This window comes from Sinocyclocheilus rhinocerous, unplaced genomic scaffold, assembly GCF_001515625.1.
Source record: "Sinocyclocheilus rhinocerous isolate Xijiao unplaced genomic scaffold, SAMN03320098_v1.1 scaffold666, whole genome shotgun sequence".
Lineage (NCBI taxonomy): Eukaryota > Metazoa > Chordata > Actinopteri > Cypriniformes > Cyprinidae > Sinocyclocheilus > Sinocyclocheilus rhinocerous.
Window position 1 is genome coordinate 1,113,077 of NW_015661984.1, and position 15,672 is coordinate 1,128,748.

The window sequence follows — 15,672 nt, forward strand, 5'->3', positions numbered from 1 at the left end:
GCACATCAATTGTTTACTGTATGTACTGATATTGCCAATAACGGCATAAGCCCAGCAATATGCATACTTACAACATGACAAATTAACAATTTTGTAAATGCATAAACAACAACAGAAGTTTGATTTACCAGCCAAACACATGGAACAAACACTGAGCTAATTATTGTGTTTGTATTAGCAACATGACAGATTAATTTAATAGAGTTTGATTAGATGCTCAGCCTTTCTCAAAAGATATTTTTGCAGTCTTAACTGTGCATGATTATTATTATTTTTTATTATTTTGAATGTACCTCAGCACTGTTTTTTTTCCTGTTGTCAGTTTGTAATATTATACCGCTCTGCGCTCTCTACTGTGTAATTAAACATAGGGCTATACTGATTTTAAAGTCAATTCTAGCAGGGCAATTATCTTTTTGTTTTTTAATGTAGAATTCCAATTAATTAATTGAAGTATTTGACAACATGCTATCTTATATGGTTCCAAAAAGATGCCTTAGAGTAAAAAAAAAAAAAAAAGCTAAAAACCAGTGGAGGAAACTCTGTTAGGACATTCTCATGGTTTAAAATGTAGTTCAAGTTCTTATTTGCATATTCATGAGGTTAATAACATTGATTGGGCAAGAACAGGATGCAACCTGTATTATCTTTTTGTTTTTAAATGTAGAATTCCAATTAATTAATTGAAGTATTTGACAACATGCTATCTTATATGGTTCCAAAAAGATGCCTTAGAGTAAAAAAAAAAAAAAAAGCTAAAAACCAGGGGAGGAAACTCTGTTAGGACATTCTCATGGTTTAAAATGTAGTTCAAGTTCTTATTTGCATATTCATGAGGTTAATAACATTGATTGGGCAAGAACAGGATGCAACCTGTTTGAATACCTTGCTTGTGCATAGGCTATGCAGAAACATCGCCACATAAATCTGCTAAGGTTGTATTATATCTCCTGAAAATGTACCACAAAAATAATACTGTCTTTATAATTTTAGTTAATGCATTTGCCGTCACTGGTTTTGACATTTTTGACTTTTTTTTCCCTCAGACGCTGAAACTAAACACAGTGTGCTGTGACTTGCAACAAAGTGCATTAATATTTATTGAGGTGAGTATTAAGTGTTGTTACATTTGCTGTGTGGTGTTTTTTTTTTCTCTCTTTGGCCAGTCTTGACAACAATTCTCTAAAAATGCATAAATCATCGAACTACTGTGGGGGAATGCTGGTGTAAACCTGGTTGAATGGTGAGTGGGTGAGACAGGTCTAGTACCTAAACTATCTGAAAACAAGCTTTGGCTGAGCTGAGAGAACTGACTGTCAAAGTGCCCATCACAATATGACACCAGCAGAGTGGCACTGAGGGCTTTTCACCTGTCAGCAGCTTTTGGCAGGAGAAGAAAAGGACACAACCTGATACCATACAAGCACACACACACACACACACACACACACACACACGCATGCATGGTCAAGCTCAAGCCATCCTTTTCCTAAACTATCAGAGAGGATGCACTGAATGTTGATTGAATGACTGATTCTTTCTCTGCCAATTTTCTTCAAATATCATTTCAAATTGATTTTTTTTTAACTTTTATGATCAATTAATGATCAAAAACATTTTCAGTTGATTCAACTGATTCAAAATGTGACTGATTAAATTGAAGGATTTTCAAATTCAGTTGAATGTCACTAAATAATTGCATGTTATTTTATTACACAGCTTATCATATTTTGCTGAATGATATCCAATACTTTTTTATTATTAATTTTGGGATGCTGATTCCAAAAATAGTGCTTGTTTTACAAAATATGATGTGCATTTCATAGCATTTTTGCTTTAGACAACCATTTCTAGGAGAAGCGATCTTGTGTCCTTAATCACCAGAAAAAACATCCATAAAGACATGATTCCTACTTCTGTTTTCCCAAGTTTGTTTGATTCTCAGCCAATTTTCTCATGTATGAATGATTATGAAGACAATATTTTTTATTTAATATTTTATTTAATCCTGATTTCAAGGTTAGAATTGTGGCCAGTGACAGAAGAAAATGAAAACATGACCTGATGTTTCCTGTGGGTGTTTTACTACATTCAAACAGCAACAGAAAATGACAGATTTTGTGAAAAAGTTAAACTTGTGTTTATGTAAAGTCCCTTGACATTAAAGGGTTAGTTCACCCAAAAATGAAAATTCTGTCATTAATTACTCACCCTCGTGTTGTTCGAAACCCGTAAGACCTTCGTTCATCTTCTCGTAGCTTCGTAACTTTACAGTTGAAGGTCTTTTTCTGGATCTTGAACGTGGTAGTTACCTTGCTATCTATGGGAGGGTCAGAGAGCCCTCAGATTTCATCAAAAATATCTTAATTTGTGTTCCGAAGATGAAATAAGGTCTTACGGGGTTTGAACAACACGAGGGTGAGTAATTAATGACAGAATTTTCATTTTTGGGTGAACTAACCCTTTAAATCGAGTATTTGAAATTATTCCACTCCTTTGCAGACTGGAATTTAAATTCTTCCTTTTGAAAATTTTTATTTTGTGAAAAAACTATATGTGCTGGAACGTTTTTATTGAAATATTTAAACGCAGCATATAATCAAATTAGGTAGTGTTAGGCTTTCTTGCAAATCAGCAGAAATACATTTTCAAAATGCAGCGCTGTTATCTATTTAATCTTCTTCATCTTTCTTCTCCTTTTGATTCAAAGAACTCTCAAACTCGAATGGGAATTTTTTCAAGTTCATTTGATTCAAATAAATAAACATTCAATTTAATATATCTCGTTGTAATGCTTTTTCAAACTGAATTCTGAAATAGAACTTATTCAATTAAAGAATTCTCTGATTCAACTGAATCGCTTCTTCTCAGTCCTGTTCTCTTTCTAACTCTCTCTTTTTCTCTCTCATCTCGGCTCTAACCAGCTTCAGGCCAGCTGCATTATCTAAAGGCTGCAGAAGAGTATACTTTATCCCAAGCTCTACACTTTCAGCCTGCAACGGGAGGGATTTTTTCATGCTTAACTCTGATAGGCGGTGAGGGCCAAAGATTGTATTTCATGCTCCTCTCTGATAGGCTAAAGGTTTTAAGGGAACCGAGCCTGCATGGCACTATGGGAGATTTCGAGATGATCCAATGCCAAGCACGCCATGTGAAGCGAATGTGAATATTTTTCTATCTGCAAGAGAGAGTAAAAGAGAAAGACAGCATTGAAAGCAAAGACATGCCAAATACCAAATAAAATCAAACACATTATGCTACAATTTCTGCTGTGTGTGTGTGTGTGTGTGGCATCTCAGACATTTAGCTAGTTTGTGTGCTCCAGCACATCCATTATCACAAGGATGAATTAATCTTGAGGTCTCCAGTGCACTGGAGTGGTTTGGAGTGACGAAATCTGAGAAAAATGAGAGAACCACTACAGACCTGAATCACAGAAAGCATCGTTTTTTTTTTTCTACATCTAGGCTATATTTCAGATAAATGGCTTTATGAGGCTGATGAGTTCAGCTGTCATTGAACTGTTGCAGTGAGGCTGATATAAAAAGACAGGTAGCAGTGAAAAACACTGCAGATGAACCTGAGAACCTGAGAGTAGAGACTAAAGCGGTTGAGCTTTACAGTATGAAGGACTTTAATTACATTGCGCATTGATTCTGGCATAATGAACCTTGATTACTTTATACACAAGATCTGAAGGAGAGCAGAGAGTTCCAACTAAGAAAATATACAGAGAGATAGAGAGAGAGAGAAAGAAAGAGAGAGAGAGAGAGAGAGAGAGAAAGAGAAACTGAGCATGTTTGCGTGTGGCTAATTTATCCTCTGCAGTAATTAGCACCCCTGTCCCTGTTGAGACTGCCAAGCTGTATTCTTGTCTAACACGCTTACAGTCAACACTGTTTAACGCAGTCTGCATTTCAGCAATAAGCTGCATTATTATCGGGTGTCTATTAGCAGATGTGCCATCTGCTGTGTATGAAAAGGAACGTGTGATTCAATTGAAGAATTCTCAAATTTAAATGAATCTTTTTTTCATTTCTTATATTTGCACTCTTGTATTACATTCTAAGAGAATTCCTTAGTTGTGCTAACTGAATTTGAAGATTCTTCAATTGAATCAGCTGATTTTTTTTGGAATCTGCATTCATGTTGAAATCAACCAAAGATATCTACTCTGTTGAAAATAAAGCTTTCAAAAGGGGTTTCGCAGTGATGCCATAGGAAAACCATTTTTTGGTTCCAAAAAGAACATTTTAGGTAACAGGTCTTAAAAGGTTTTTTTTTTCTTAGTGTGAAGAACATTTTAATAATCTAAAGAACATTTTGTTCTTCAGGTCCTTAATGGAGACATAAAAAGCAAAAAAAAGAACCTTTATTTTTAAAGAGAGGAATTCAATTGGTTCTATCAAAGAACTTCTCAAATTCACTGGATTCAAATATAGAATTCTAATGTTTAAAAGTCCATGGATGAGAATAGATTAATGCCCGGTTCAGACTACACGATTTTAGCCCGATTTTGCCACGTTTTGCTTGACGTAGGGTGTCGTGGGGATTCGTAAATGACAATGGACGTCGGGACGCAAGATTCCATCGTTTCAGCACGTGTAGTGTGTCATTTCAAGGGACTACCACGACAGAACAAAAAAAGAAAAATGCTGACGAACTATAGCGGAAGCGCTTCAGCAATGTTTACACTCTTGTTTTTGGAAGTCAGTTGCTAGTTCCGCCTTCTCGATAACATCACACGCGTCTTTAAAGACGGCACGCGATGAATGGCTGGGAAGCAACGTGTAGTCTGACATGTTTCTTATCCACGCCACGACAAGATTTTAGGAGTCAAAATCGTGTAATCTGACACAGTGACTATCGTGACCGACAAAAATATTGTGTAGTCTGAACCAAGCATAAGAGTGAAGAGTTGGGGTGGAGAAGGGATGCCGGAAAACTGTCGTAGGATAGAGTTAAGTAGGCTGTGTATATATACGTATTGTGCTGATTAGCTAAACGGGTTACACCTGTGCCAAATTGGTTGATTATCTGATCGTGCTGCTCCCGAACCTTGTTAATAAAACATCATTTCATTGAAAAGATCCATCGATGGAATCAAGATGTGGGCATCACACTCAAAAATGAATGGAGAGGGTTTAAGCAGACTAAATGATTGGATAAAGTCTGTCGTTTTAACTGGAAGATTGATTTGACATTTTGATTAAACATTATGAAAAATGAAAAATAAAACAAACATGAATGCACAATAACATCTGAAACATTCAGTTATGAAATAGGTTTTGAATACTGTACAATAAACTCATTCTGTGCATACCGTAACTAGTAATTACATGCATTACCTACACTAAGCATTGCATATATTCGAATTAGCTACTCTCCTTCCCTTCTAATGTCTTCTTTATCCATCTTTTGACTTTAATCTTCCTGTTCCCTGTCTCCAGGTGTATGTGGAGTATACTAACAGGCAGAACTGAAGGCAATGCATCTGTGAGATGTTCTCTCTTCTGCTCTCATAGTGGGATACTTGTCCTGTCTGGAACCACAGCATCAATATTCTACTCTGTTTCTCCTCAAACGGCCCCAGCAGACCCACGGGTCAAACTTCTATACTCTGAAGATAACAGTGCTGAAACTATGTCTAGAGATTTAAAGTTATACATAACCCAGTATTTTGATGGAGTCTGACTGTTGAATGACTTTGCACCCCTGTGCAGTTTAAGATGTGATATAAGCACATATATTTGTTTGAGACACACACACAAATTCTTTGAGTCTTCAATTGAATCATACAACATGGCTGAGAATGAAAGTTGCTACAAATGTGAGAGACCTTCACCTCAATAACACTCCTTTTCAAAACCTTTATGTTCACACACACACACACACACTTGGCATTGTCAAAGAGATCTGTCAAACTGTGTTGTAGAAACAGCTGACCTGCTGTTTCATTCAGCCTGATCAAAGTGTACAACCTTCAAGCCTCTATACATTTCACCTTAAGCACAAAGTATACTTCGGTATATATTGTTATACTTAGGTTCTTACAACAAACTACTGGAGACACGACAATAATGGACGAAAGTGGATGAAACTGTGTAGATGAAACACCACCTGTGTTCACACACGCTATTAAATGGAGTGTAATGTGAGAGGCTGCTTGCCGAAAACTGAAGAAAACTTTGAGAAACCCTCTTTATTTAAACTTCAAATCCTCAAAGGAATTCAATGAGTCTTTAATTAAGTTTTTTTATCAAAACTACAAACCAGCTGACCTAGACCCAAGACCGGAGAGACAATAGGCTTAAATCTTCACAAAGGCACTAGTATTGAAAAACACTAAAACACTGAATCATTATTCAAAAGTGTTCCCTGCATTATCTTTGAGACAGAAAAATGTGATTTTCATTTTCGAATGAAAGCTTTCAATTCCATTTCCACTTAAGATCTCCCATAGTTTCAGATGAACTTCCAGAGGGCTGGACAGAGCAAAGGTGGTAGCTTTTTGGTTGAGCTGGTTTACCATCTTCTAAACCACTTGAGTATAAGGGTATATTATGGTCCTATGTGGTCCTGGGACTCTAGACTCCCTTCTTCTCGCAACTATGAGATGTAATGTTCATTTGCTATAACAATATCAAAATTGCACCAGAGTCTTTAATTAAGTTTTTTAATCAAAACTACAAACCAGCTGACCTAGACCCAAGACCGGAGAGACAATAGGCTTAAATCTTCACAAAGGCACTAGAATTGAAAAACACTAAAACACTGAATCATTATTCAAAAGTGTTCCCTGCATTATCTTTGAGACAGAAAAATGTGATTTTCATTTTCGAATGAAAGCTTTCAATTCCATTTCCACTTAAGATCTCCCATAGTTTCAGATGAACTTCCAGAGGGCTGGACAGAGCAAAGGTGGTAGCTTTTTGGTTGAGCTGGTTTACCATCTTCTAAACCACTTGAGTATAAGGGTATATTATGGTCCTATGTGGTCCTGGGACTCTAGACTCCCTTCTTCTCGCAACTATGAGATGTAATGTTCATTTGCTATAACAATATCAAAATTGCACCAGAAACGTGTAAAATAAAGTGTTTTTGTTGCACAATTGCACTACAATTCTGTTTTGTGTGTAATACGCTGCATGCAAAAGTGACAACAATGCACTGTGAAAAGTAAGAAATAAGTAGTGCTGAGAAGAGATATCATTTCTTATTTCTTCACTTATTTCACACTGTGGTGATACTGGCACACATTCAAGTGCTCTTTATCTATCTATATCAATAGTACATTTGCAGTGTCTTGTTTCCAGGAGTCTGGAGGCCCCTGACAGTCAGAGACCCCGGGGCACTGGCCCCATTGGCTCGGCCCATAATCCATCCTTGCTTAAGCTAGTATGACCTGCTTTTTCCATTAGGCAGGAGGATGAGAGCTGGTGTGGGTATTGAGGGTGGCAATGAGGTAAAAACTTCTGGCAAATTGTGAACATACGGAATCAAAGAGCACAAGCAAACAAGTCACTTCTCAGCTATGTGGATTTACCATATAAAAGATTAAATAAAATAAAAAAATCTTTAAAATAAAAGAGAGTGTGCGTCTGTGGAAAATGAGTTGTAAAAACTGAAAAAGGAGATTTAATTAATTAAAATTTTAAAATGGTATATGCTATTGTTGAAAAGTTTTAATGTTTTTGAAAAACGTCTCTTAAGCTCACCATGGCTGCATTTATTTGATCAAAAATACAGTAAAAACAGCAATATTGTGAAATATAAAATGAGAGTTTTCTATTTTAATATATTTATTCTCGTGATAGCAAAGCTGTATCATCAGCAATTTTCTGATCCTTCAGAAATCAATCTAATATGCTGATTCGCTGCTCAAGAACATTTTATGGAAAACATGATCATTTCGTCGGGATTCTTTGATCAATAGAAAGTTTAAAAAAGACTGTTAATCAATTTAAGGGAAAAAATGCTGAATTAATGTATCAATTTCTTTCATAAAATAAACATCTTGCTGACCTCAAACTTTTGAATGGCAGTGTACATAAATGTATATATTTAATCAATACTTTCTAGCCTAAACTCAATAAAAACATGATATTACACATCAAAAACTGACCTGAAGCAGCCCAAAGTTCATGAGTTTTAATGTAAATATCATATTTTTATCATTACTGGTGTAAGATGGGTCTACACTATTGTGGCTTACTTTACCGTCATGATCTGCGCAAGTAAATGAATCAATTTTAGAGTGAGTCAAGGCTGGGAAAAACTGAATGCCCTTCTACTTTTACTCAATATGAGCCACATGCTAATTCAAAGGCAGAAATGAAGTTCCCTGCGACTCCATTTGCAATTCAAAGTGACGAGCAGCGTGACTAACATCTCCTGTCTATCAGCCTGTCCCCACCTTAGTCCTCCACCATCCCAGCAGCCTCTGGGGTAGAGCTGCTGTAATTAGCGTGATTAATGCTCACATTGAGTGTGAATGAGGCCTGGGAGGTTGTCCCAGCCAGAACACAAACACGCACACACACGTATATACCCACTAACACACAAATGGAGGCTGTCATAGGTAGAGTCTTTCTCCTTCTGACTGACACCGAGTTCCTCTAAAAACAAGTATCCAGGACGGAGGGGAACTCATTAACTCAGGCAAATACAGCTAATTACACTAAACGAGGCTTAGAGAGCACAAAATACGGAAGCAGGGAAGATGCAGCTGGCGCGCAGGGTTCTAGATGAAGAGCCTCTCTCTCTCTCTCTCTCGCTCTCATTTACATTCACACACTCATCTGCACATACATACATAAAACAGCTGCCGCCACATTAAAGCCTGACTGAAAGGACTTGACAAGATATTCAATGATATTATGGCTTCTTTGAAATAAGGAATCAGCCAATTATTCCACAAACGCAGCATTGAACTGCGATGAAAGAAATCTGTCCGGATTTGAAAAGGAAAATCTTTTACTCAACATGTTTATCTACAGCAAGAAGCATACAATCCTTCTCACAAGGAAATGAAGCTCTCTTTAAACACCTGTCTGCTAGGCTTCTTGTTTGTCATAAACTTGAAATAAACCGCTTTGGCTTTGATGACAGACAGATATGCCTATCTAAACTTAACAGAAACCTTTCTGTAATTTTACCATAAAAAAACTTAATTTTTACAAGTAAGGATGTCCCCAGACCCAGATATTCCCAAATAAAGATTTTCTCAGATTTTGTTCACTTCTGGGAAAACATTTGTGTAAGTAAACACACACACACACACACACACACACTTTCCATTCCTGTTGAAGTGAATTCTTCTGTCATTACATCAAGATCTTTGTTTCCATTCATTTAACTTATCATAATTTCTGTAATTTCTACTTGATTTTATGAGTTTCATAGTTTCTCAAAATTAAGCCTGTTTTACGGGTCAATAACAAATTCTTGGAAAGGTTCTGCAAAGTTCTTGGAAATGTTAGTTTCTTTTGGTTTTGAAAAACATTTATACCATTTCAAGAAAAGTTTAAATCTAAAATGGCAGTGTAACCAAGTAAAAAACAAAACATATTTTCCTTACACCCTTGATACAGTACACAAGAGTTTACACATCTTGTTTATTTAAAAAAATATTTTAAAACATAACAATGTTTTAATTAATTAATATCAGGCTTTTTTCTTCATGATGATAGGAAAAAGAGGAATTGAAAATTCATTTTAGTTCATGATAGAAAAGGTCTGTTTAAGTCTTGATATGCGTGAACTGCATTTTTAATATATTAATAATAATAATAATAATAGGTTTCATGATTCTTATAAAACTCTGCTTAAACGGATAACCTGAAATCATTTGCTCAACCTTAGAGTTATAAGACTTGATTCTTTCCCCTCAGTTTTCATCATTGTAATGCACCAAAAAAAAAAAATTTTATCGTAAAACCTATACAGTATTGTCATACATAAAGTACTGCTTGTAATTTATGCTGATTTTAATCTTTGTCTCTGCGAAGTTCACTCATAAGCAATATGTTGGGACTGTCTTGTGTGTTTTGACCAGTTTGAACACTTCCATAATTTGAAGTGGAAAGTTCGCAGTAAGGATGCTTTATACGGCTGCAATAACTTTTATTGGAAGACATAAAGTCCTCAGAGAGAGGAAGAAAGAAAGAAAACGAGCAGTTAGAAAGCCGAACTGCTGCATGTGGTTTAACTAAATGAGGGTAATTATCCCATTTGAATGGAGAGAGTCCAGTTTAAGCCATGGATTATACACTAAACCCAGGTGAGTGACTGTCTGAATGACTCTACTTAAACTGTAAATTAAACCCACTAAGCAATTACAGCACAAAGACATCATCAATATTGAGTGTGTGTACTTAGCTATAGTTTAGGAACAAAACTGCCCTCAGAAGTGAGCCGAATCAGACAAAACCTGCCTCTGCTGACAAAAAATGATTCATAAATAATATCAATGTCAGTAAAAACAAGTCAGAGAAAATTTACCTCAATTATAGAAAAAACAAAAGTGTGTGTGCATGTGTGTCGGCTGCTTTCCTAATATGATGTCAGTAAATGCAGTGAATATGAATTCACACTGTGTGTGTGTGTGTGTGTGTGTGTATAGTATGCATGTGTGTGTGTGCGTGTAAACATGCTTTCAGCTCTCTGGACTCAAACATTCTTTCAGCACTGCATCATTTTGAAATGATTCGAGTAAGAAGCAGATGATGAGATGACATTCATAGGAGGAAGTTCCTCACTGCATTGAATACATTAATACATAAACCGGAGTGCCGTAAATCCCTCTCTGTCATGCAGAAAGCAGGCAGCGGAGACGAAAAAGTGCCCAGCCTTCCTGCGGTAAGTCTATACAAGCACAAACCTGCACAGCTCCATGAATAACAACATTACTCCAAACCACATGCTTTTTTCCTTTACTGTCTTTCTTCAAAAATATTCTGTTATTTTGTTTCTGACAGAGTAATGACTGTCATTCATCTCTACCAGCATATTGACATTTCTCTATTATAGCCAGGGCTGTCTGTGTGACAGCCCAAGTGATTGATAGAATGATAGAAAAATCATATTCAATAATTTTTATTAGGGATGCACCGATACCACTTTTTCCAGTACTCGCCCGATACCGATACTTTTATTTTTGGTACTTGCTGATACCGAGTACCGATACCAATATTTTAATTACATTTGTACATTTTTAAAACATTGGGTACAGAAACCAAAAGAGCAGTTATAATGTTAGTTGGTTAACTTTATTTATCAAATAGATACAGTCAAACCAAAATTTATTCAGACACCTTCAACATTTCTCCCATTATCACAGTTTATTCGCTATAGTTTAGACAATGGTAATAAAATATAACAAGAACTCAGAGTTAAACGGAGTCAGAACAAATTCAGCTTGATAATGTTAGATAACTTTGATAGAAAGGCATGTAATGGATTACAATCAACCACTTACTTGTTTTTTACATATCCGCATGAACTACAAACTTTCCAGTGATGTCTGTGAGAAAGGTATATTCACTCGACAAGCTCGCGCATCTGCGCCGCTGCGCGCTCAATCCACTCAGCGTGCTTTGCTTATCAACTCGCGCACATCAGCTATACAGGCGTTAATACTGAATGTTTAACAGTATATTCATTGCATACATATACTTCGTAGACATCCTTAATCTCTAATAACTCCATTCTGCTGTCTGTTGTTCTGTTGTCGGTGTTTCATTGTCTGAATATGGCACTTATCACATGCTGTGTGGTATCGGCGTTTGGTATCGTTGCATTTTAACGAGTACGGGTACAGGAGCTCAGTATCGGGCCCGATACCGATACCAGTATCAGTATCGGTGCATCCCTAATTTTTATACTTTTAAAATGTTTGAAAAAGTTGCAAAAAACTAAAATCTGAAAATAAGTCAATATTTGAATGCACGTTTTGTAAAACTTTACATGCAAATCAAATTGTATGCCGTGTGTCAAACTCTCAAGCTGTGCATAAAAAAAAGTAAAATACATAAAATAAATGAATAAATAAAAATACAAGAGACAAGGTAACTTTTTTTTTTCTCAGTTAAATGTATTTTTATCAAGATAATTAAAATAAATTTTTAAAACACACTAAACCAGCCAGAGACAAAGTTCTTCTTATCAGAGAAATCCCATGAGTCACATGACACAGCCAATCACACACAATGGAACTAATCATCTAAACCCTGTAGTTGCTCTTTTAACTCCACTGAAAAAAAAAAAATATATATACAATGTAATAAAATATTCATAGGTCGGAAGGTTGACATTGAAATAATGCAATTAGACAAGAGTTTTTTTTTTCCCTGAAGAAAATGTAAGTGGTGCTTGCTTGTGCAAAATTTGCTGCCACAAAGCTAGAGTATAGAGTGCTCTGGGTGGTTGCCAGGTATATGTTTACTGGCAAAAAAGGTGACCCCTAAATCTCTATGATATTCTAGCTTTTTAGATTTTTAGATATGATAATTCAGCTCATTGGGATTTTTGCAAAAATCATCCAGTCAAATTAAAATCACACCTCATGTCCGTAACACAAATAGTGCAGGATGCGTTACACACCAAAGCTTAATACTTAGGATTAGGGGTTTGTTCAAATTACTAAACCTGAGAAGTATATAAGTATAAATACAATGTAATATTCCTACGTAGATGCTTTCACATGCATTATGCATGCAGCACCACAGCACTCTGTCTCAGGTAAACACATTTTCAGGAATGTTTATTGATGTGTACATGCACACACACACACACGCAGGCACACACACGCAGGCACGCACGCACGCACACACACACACACACGTTCTCTAGCTGACTGTGTGACTGTCTCTTTTTCTCTCGTCCTGGTCAGCAGCAGTCAGCACTGTCAAAATTGCAGAGAGATAAAGATTGAGACTCTGCCTCTCTCTTTACAAGAAGTCCAGTATCTGATTGACAGCTGTCCTGTCCCATGAGGCTTTAAATAACACTTTTATAAAGTTGTGCGCTCCAGAGAGATAAGCCTCTGCAATACCAGCGCTATTTTTGAAGGTTTCTTTTTTGCATAAACGGGAAAATATAAACTATACATTTTCCATTTTCTCCAACAAAGCGAAATCATCAGCGGAAAATAGGAGTGAGTTCGGTAAGAAAACTGTTTCTGACACGAACGACGGGGGAAAAAAATCACTTTATAATTTTCAAGTGTTGTTATAAACCTTATACACTATCTAATGCTCTTTTTATACTTTATTTCCTGCTGAATAATTTTTGGATTGTTTCGCCGTCCTTCTCCCTCCTTGTATTCAGGGAAGACGCAAAACTCAGCACAACAAAGAGCCGGAGAGCGATAGAGACAGAGAAAAATCATGTCAAACGATGTAAAGCTGAAATGACTCAATCTTCAAAATGATCGACTAGAACGAATCTTCATTTTTCTGTTGTCTTCTTCAGTTGTCACTTTCCTGGATGTCTCAGAGAACGGAACAAAGACCAACTTCGTGAAACAATCCCACTCAAGCCCACAATCTGTCCATCTCTGCCTTCTCTCACTCCGCTCGCCTGCCAATCAAAAGCGCTGATCATTATCGCCATGGAGACAGAAGGCTTGGTGACGTCATTAAGCAAGCTTTCAGAACAGCAGGTTATCAGAAAGTGACTCACTGGCAGAAAGAGTTTACTTCACTTCTAAAGTTAATTTAGCACTCTATAGAGTCAAGGACAAGGGGCGATCTGGTTTTAGAATGGAATGATTCTCTCTCCTTATTAGTTTATCTAGTTCTCTCTCTCTCTCAAAGCAAATCTTTCCAATTAGTGAGGCTAGTGGTCTGGAACAAAGAGACGCACAAAATGTCTTTACGGGATTAGCCACAGTGTTTTTCTCCCACCCTGGCTCTTCTCTCATTAAAATTCACTGGAAATACAGAATGGTACACATCAAAAATGTACTTATTTCAGCTCGATAGACATGATAATCAAAACCAAACAGATGTTTTTTTTTTTGCAGAGTATATGAGGTACAAGAGCTGTAAAGGCACAGCCCTATTCTGGAAAAGGGGGCGGGGAGCAGCAACTAATTTGCATTTAAAGAGACATGCACAAAACAACGTGTTTCTGCTTCCACTCAAAATAGGCATTTTAAAAATTATATAATAAATGATCTGTGGGGTATTTTGAGGTGAAACGTCACAGGCACATTCTGGGGAAATCTGAGACGTATATTACATATTGTAAAAAGTGGCATAATAGGGCTCCTTTCATTACTTTCATTGTGTGTGTGTGTTAGTAGTAGAGTTATATATATTTTAAATAATGTCTAAAAAAATTATAAAATTATGAACACAATTATTTATGAAATTGTTTTTAAATGTAAACATTTGAGACATGTATGTTATATATAATTTCAATTTAAAAAATAATTTACACACACATATACATACATACACATATAAAATATATATAAATTGTTAAAATATTCTTTTAATGGACATTTAAGACTTTAATAATTTTATTTATGAAGATGACCCCAAATGTAAGCTAAAGTTTACCTCTCTTTAGGGACATCTCGGGACAAAAATATATAAAATAGAAATAAAAAAATATATTAATAGAGTTAACTAAACACACACACACACACACACACACACACACACACAGACAAAGCAATCAGTATTCTATAAGGAGGCATTAATAATTTCAATATAAAAAAGAATTTTACATGGTTAAGTAAATATTTAAAAATAAGTATTAAATCTAGTCTGCATGTTAAATATAAACATATAAATGTTAAATAAATATGTTTAAAGTCTGACTGCTAAATCTAAAAGCAAGTCTAAAGCTGAATATTTAGCAAGCATGCAAATGTATGACGCCTCCAGGTAACATCAACCAGTGGCGCACAAAGTTGAACTAATATGATTAACTAGTGCTACAGGCAACAGCAGAGGAATCAGGCATTAGATTCACTAGCAAAATGTCGACTCCAAGCTAAACATATTCAGTGAGCTGTGTAACGGCACACTGCAGCTAGTAGGAATTCACATCTGAGTTTCTAAGTATTTTATTTGACCTGTTGCACAGTCAATGCCTTACTATCTCTGCTAAAATGGATAACCTGAAATCGTTTACTCAACCTCAGCGTTGTTTTGGACCCAAACACTTGAAACATTTTAAAAAAAAATCTATTTTGTGTTCTACAGAAGAAAGTAAGTCATACCGGTTTGGAACGACATGAGGGTGAAATGCTCGTTTTGGGTGAACTAACCTGTTAAGCTGTCAATGGATTTTAACTTGTACAATTAAAAGCCAAATCAGAAAAAAAAGCAGCACTCAATTTGCATATGCCATGTAATCTTACAGTGAGAAGACTTTATAATGCACTCTCAAAGCCATCAGAGCCTAAAAGAGAAAGAGTGACAGCATTCGTGGTCTTGATCAGACTGAACTGGTTTGGCTTTCCTCTGTGGGATTGGGCAAACTTGGTTTAGCACTCAAGCACAGACATATGAACTGCCAAAGTCCTCTCTCTCTGTCTTGATCTGTCTCTCTGTGTCTTGCTCTCTCTCCCTCTTATTCCTTCTGTCTGCCACTTGATGTCATCCGCTACCCTGACCTCTGCTGTTTCCATGGAGATGTGAGAGTGGTGCCATGCTC

General features: G+C 36.2%; 1 protein-coding gene across 1 annotated transcript in view; it reads right to left on the reverse strand.

Annotated features, from left to right (window-relative positions):
• LOC107727032 (XK-related protein 7-like) overlaps window positions 1-15,672 on the reverse strand; it is a 67,633-nt gene that overhangs the window by 11,099 nt on the left and 40,862 nt on the right. The gene's annotated exons all lie outside the window — the stretch shown is intronic.